This window comes from Mizuhopecten yessoensis, unplaced genomic scaffold, assembly GCF_002113885.1.
Source record: "Mizuhopecten yessoensis strain PY_sf001 unplaced genomic scaffold, ASM211388v2 scaffold6971, whole genome shotgun sequence".
Lineage (NCBI taxonomy): Eukaryota > Metazoa > Mollusca > Bivalvia > Pectinida > Pectinidae > Mizuhopecten > Mizuhopecten yessoensis.
In genome coordinates this window covers 307,363-313,362 of record NW_018406816.1, presented here as the reverse complement: position 1 = coordinate 313,362, position 6,000 = coordinate 307,363, and the positions used below count along the sequence as shown (strand labels likewise).

Sequence of the window (6,000 nt, the reverse complement as noted above, 5' to 3'; positions counted from 1 at the left end):
AGCCCTACCCCCAAGGGCTGTAGGGTGGGGCTCAAAGGAGTCAGTGTGCTAAAATTTCTTCATTTTCCTTGTTAAGAATCAGAGGTGCTAGTTTCAAATCCTTTTTAGTCTGAAATCTGTATGCTAGATATTGAGTAAGGTGGTTTTATTGTTTTTTGTCACTTTGAATAATATTTCTGTTCATGTTAAAAACAAAATCAACTCTCTGTATAAATATATCAGGTGACCGTTAAGGCCATGGGCCTCTTGTTTTTCAAGGGATTAAATTCAGACTTCATGGGAAAGTTAATTACCATGAGAGCTTGGACAAGTTGGATAACCATATTATCTGACTGTAATTTACTGAGTTATGCCCCTTTAATCAATATCCAAAACAGTGACTGCTCAATATCTTTAGTTAATTTCAATGGATTAGCTTTAAACTTCATTGGGATGTTAATTACCATGAAAGCGCAAACAATTTTGATAACAATCCTTATCTGATTTTAATTTACTAAGTGATATACCCCTTTTTTCATTTGCTGAAACAGTGTCAACTTTATACCACAAGTAATTTTCGTTGGATAAACTTCAAACTTCATAGGAAGATTAATTACCATTAAAACTTTGAGAAGTGTAACGACCAGCATTATCTGATTGTAATTTACAGAGTTATGCCCCCTGAATCAATTGCTGAAACAGTGTCCGCACAATATCTCGAGTAATATTCGACGGATTAACTTCAAACTTCATAGGAAAGTTAATTGCCATGAGCTTGATTGGATAACCACCATTATCTGACTGTAATATACAGAGTTATGCCCCCTGAATCAGTGGTGTGAATGTAATCACAATTATCTGACAATAATTGATAGACTTAGAAGTTTCAAGATGTTTTATTGCACTCATTGATCTATCATTGCAGGTATGTTGAATTATTTCTCCTTTAACATCAATTGCAAATATTTCATATTTTTCCTTCTCATTCAATGTGTGATGGGTGTATTATGTACGGCCCTGTGGAAGCCTTGTTAATACTGGCTTTGTTCTGACCATGCAGTAGCCAGTGGATTTGACCACTGCTTGTGACCCTTAGTAGAGTATTTGATTTCTTTGTCTTGGTTTTCCCCATACAAAATAATGGTAATGATAGGCCTCCCTTGCCCATAATACACCTCAAGGTAATAAATGGATGGAAACAAGACTCCCTGCCAAGTCATCTTGTGAAGCTATTGTCAATGAACTGTGTGGTTTTTATGCACCAACTTCACACAAATACAGATGAAATATTTGACCTGAGGGAGGGGCATGAGTGGCGAGTGGTGGACAGATAGTTTCGCCAGAATGGTGGAAGATTATACTGCGGAAAGGCGAAAAAAAACCATGATATGTTAAATACATCTGTATAACCATCCAGAGGCATAACATATACCTTTGCCAGAACCCCATCCATTCACAATTACCATCTGGCAGTCTGTGTCTTTGTTCAAGTCCTTAGCCTTCATGCTTTTCATCATGTTCCTTACCCTCATCCTTTACACCATGTTCCTTACCCTCATCCTTTTCACCATGTTCCTTACCCTCATCTTTTTCACCATGTTCCTTACCTTCATCTTTTTCACCATGTTCCTTACCCTCATCTTTTTCACTATGTTTCTTACCCTCATCCTTTTCACTGTGTTCCTTACCCTCATCCTTTTCACTGTGTTCCTTACCCTCATCCTTTTCACCATGTTCCTTACCCTCATCTTTTTCACTATTCTCCTTACCCTCATCCTTTTCACTATTCTCCTTACCCTCATCCTTTTCACTGTGTTCCTTACCCTTACCCTTTTCACCATGTTCCTTACCCTCATCCTTTTAGAAACATTTAGTTGTGTTAAACGATTCATTCTGCATGGTACAGCGAGCACAAGTGAATCAGATTGATGCTGGGTCGTACAAACGTTTAACAGTCACTCTACATTGTACTGTGGGGTCTGTGTTCAGGATGAAAGCTTGGTGCTTCCTCTTGATTCGTTGACTAGGCTCCATGAATTTCACTTAAGATATTGATTTCCGAGCCCAGTTTTTACAGTTTATGAATGACACCTACGGTTGAACATCGGAGCAGCATCAGAGCATCGCTGCAGTGTGGCAATCATTCAGGCATGCGGAAACCGCCAATCACCTTGGAGATTCATTTCAATTTCTTCTGTTGTCATGGATAACTGGGCCAGATTCAAACTAAACCACCAATAGAACTGTGGTTTTTGTGTGGTTTTGATTGTTTGTGTTTTAACGGTAACTGATGTACATGTTAAAAAAACTGAATAATATGTAATAGTTTTTGGAAAATGCCCGTTTAAATGCAAAATAAAATTTTAAAGTCATTTAACAGTGAACTTTAATAAATTTATTATTCAAGGGTAGATTATACCAGTTCATTTGAACATTTAACGTTAAATAATCTTTTTAGTAGAAGAAATATCTTGCAATTTCAAAAGAAATATCATTAGAAGTGCTGTAAAATAAATGATTATCACTGTTACTTGTTTTAGAATCGATCATTTTTTTTTTTTTTTTTTTTTTTTTTTTTTTAGTGCCCTCAATTAGGTAAATTAAAAAACAAAAACCTCAATGTTGTCAATATGCATAAAGAAAAGTTAACTAATTATTTGAAATTTAAAAATACAATTCTTAAATATCTTTAAAATATTTGCTTTTAAAACGTATCCTGAAATATTGGCTTGAGACAGATGCGTACTAAAATTTAAACCACTCTGATGGAGCTATATTTGTAGGCAGATTGAGGGTGAAAACCTTTGAGATGCTGGCAGTTTCAAGCTGTGAGTTACAAAAGGAAGCAAGTGGTGAGCATTGAGTCCCTAAGGGTAAGAAAATTGTGGATTTGTGCCAGGGATATCGACTGAATACCGAGCATTATAGGATTAGGCGTTTAACCTGATCGGGAAGCCCGGACATCATGTCTCTACCATAATAAACCTGTAGTTTGTCGCAGTGTTGCGGAACTATTTCCGCATCCAAGGAGCATCCTCGACGACGACATTATTGTCCTGAAAATACCAATAGTTTCAGCAAGTGGGATCCACTGACTGGGGGATTTCACACTGCTGCACAGTGTAGACTTAGGGAGTATCAGGAGCGCTACTGGAGTAGTGATACCGTTGCCAATTAAATATTTATGGATCCTAAGTCAACCAACCTGGAAACGTGTTATTAGTGAAACGATTTCTAGATGCCTGCTTTTTCAATCCCAATAGCAGCAGATGCAGGTTTTTGGATAACAGTGTGTGTGCGGTGAAGTCATTGATGGGAGATGTAATAGGAGAGTAGTTCAAGGTGTGTGTTAGCAGACCCTCTGTCCCTGTGTTTCTCTGCTGGCTGCACTGATGCATCTCTGAGACACAGGGCTAATCATTATAGTGTTACTTTATAGCCAGCTATTATACAGTCAGCTGATGCCCTCCTATACCTGCCTTACAACCGGCCTGGAATCTACCAACGCTGACACAGACTCCATCTCCTGTAGTGATCGGTGAATCTGTGATCAATACCTGGGAATTATAATCAAGATAATAATACCAGTTGGCTTTATAGACCATTCATCGTTTCCGTGTGATCCGGTTAATGGATGGGTCATGTGACAGAAAACATATTCACCTGGAGTGCATGTGTGTACAGAAACGAAATTCCTATTGCACGCGTCTATAAATAGCTTTACTCCACAGAGCTCAATCATTTGCATCCAACATTTGTATGGAAGCTTCAGGTAAACGTTGATCGTGGTATCTTTGTGTGTAAATAGTATTCCTGTTGATCGGGATTCATCAGCCAACAAATTAATGTGTTGGGTCATCGTGGTTGGGGAATTCAGGAAACCTTCCGATGGGAATACACACAGGATCTGTACACACTGTGAATGGATACAGCTGTAAGTTATGTCCGCTTTTTTGTGCATTTATGTTATTGGTAGCAGATATGGTAAGTAACCTGGAACTTCAAAGGTATATGCTCTCTATGTTGGATTTATCAGGTAGATTAACGAGATGAACCGTCAAGTAATTGTAAACAAATATATCATTGTGTATTTTGTTGTTATAACCTTGAAGCTTGTACCTGCTGTAAGACTGGGACGCTGGAATTTAAAGTTTGGTGCCTATAGTTTATCCAAGTTGGTGATATAGATGATAAATGTTTGAAGCTTTCTGCTTGAATGAGATAGTAGTAGTTGGATCAATAGTTTATGCTATTTACCTAAGTTAATAGCATGATAAATGCGGAATGATTTCAGTATTAAAAAACCCATTGATGACTGGGGTCTTGAGGGTAACCTCAAAGGTGGAAATAATTTTGTATTGGCTATATAATTCTAATTCTAGCTGAAAGGCAATTTGAATGTGGTAGTTTTTCAACATAATGCCTCTGAATGAATCAGCTTAGATCACAGTTTTTCGATTTTGAAAACATATTTTCTCCAAAACATTTTAAATCAACTAATATTTTGTTTCTCAGTAATGTCATTGTGAACTCTGAAAAAAATTGGATTAAGAATTTCAAACTCTTGAAAATAACTTCCTCAGCAAAATTGTTAAACTATTTACGAAATCTTTCATGATTATATTTTCATAGTTATTGCCATTTAAAAATGTCTTCACAAAGAGTATTAGAAATACAGTCTAAATATTTTAGGAAATAAATGATGTTATTGTTCGTCAGCTTAACATAAAAAACTATAATTCAAACAAATTAAAAACAAAACTGCTGTTGTTTAGTGAGGAAATCAAAAGTGTCTCAAGGAAAAATGTGAAAATAATTAATAACAAGTGAAAGCTCTACATAAATAAAGGAAATATATCAAACAATTTGGTAAGTAATCATGTTTTGAACAGCGGGGCCACATGGCTTCAGAGATTGGTGTCAATTTTGATACGTTTGCTACATACCTGGATAGATCGTGTGTAATAAAAAAAAAAAGGTGAAATGCAGATCACTTTGGAATGTTTACCTGTGATATGAAGGATTTCCTGTATTGTTAGCTGTGATTTGATGGATTTCCTGTATCGTTACCGGTGATTTGATGGATTTCTGTATCATTACCTGTGATTTGATGGATTCCCTATATCATTACCTGTGATTAACGTTACCTGTGATTTGATAGATTTCCTGTATCGTTACCTGTGATTTGATAGATTTCCTGTATCGATACCTGTGGTTTGATAGATTTCCTGTATCGTTACCTGTGGTTTGATGGATTTCCTGTATCATTACCTGTGATTTGATAGATTTCCTGTATCGATACCTGTGATTTGATAGATTTCCTGTATCGTTACCTGCGATTGATTGATGTTAACTTCCTCTTTATGTCTCTAAATCTGTGCAGCATTTCAGCTCAGCATGTGCATTATACTTAAGGCTATATGTCACAAGTATTCTATTATGTTTCTCATTTGTAAAAGAGTTGTGTACTGAAGTTTTTGTGAAATGTCTTACAAAGGTTATGTAGATATAGTATTGTTAAAGGGGAGATAACTGACACAAAACACAGGTTTGATGTCCAAGGTAAAATTCATCCTTAAGATGCAAAGTCTGCTTCCCAATCCTTTTATGTATAAACTCAAGATATGGAAAAAAAAATCCTTTCGTATTTTCAGTATGTTGGAATAAATGGGAAGTGAAGTTGATGTTATTTGGAAAAGGCAGTTGAATAAAAGAACAATTTTCTTTATAGAAAACGACTAGATTTTATCACAATTAATTTGCATTTTTGTCACTTTTTATGTTAAATTAATTAGCAAAACGTATTGTAATATCATTCATACATGTTGTGATACTTGCAGTACTGCTTACTCTTCTCATAGATAAATTTTAAGAAAATGTGGACAAGTTTTCAAATAGCTCCACATTGCAACACAATACCATGTCAACCTTGAGATAAGTGTTAGGTTTAGAAGAGAGAGAAATAAAACCAATGATTAGCTCAGTAATTATAAAGATAGAGAAGTAAAAGATGGTTGATAG

At 35.9% G+C, this 6,000-nt stretch overlaps 1 protein-coding gene across 7 annotated transcripts in view; it reads left to right on the top strand.

Moving 5' to 3' along the window:
- LOC110452905 (sickle tail protein-like) overlaps positions 1-6,000 on the top strand; it is a 223,951-nt gene that overhangs the window by 27,520 nt on the left and 190,431 nt on the right. For 3 of the 7 annotated variants that reach the window (XM_021501645.1, XM_021501642.1, XM_021501641.1), the window contains exon 1: positions 3,344-3,913. The exons of 3 other annotated variants lie outside the window; for them this stretch is intronic. The gene's annotated coding sequence lies outside the window, so the exon portion shown is untranslated. Of the gene's footprint in view, positions 1-3,343; positions 3,914-6,000 lie in introns of those variants that run through there. One more of the 7 variants, XM_021501644.1, reaches the window with a different exon arrangement.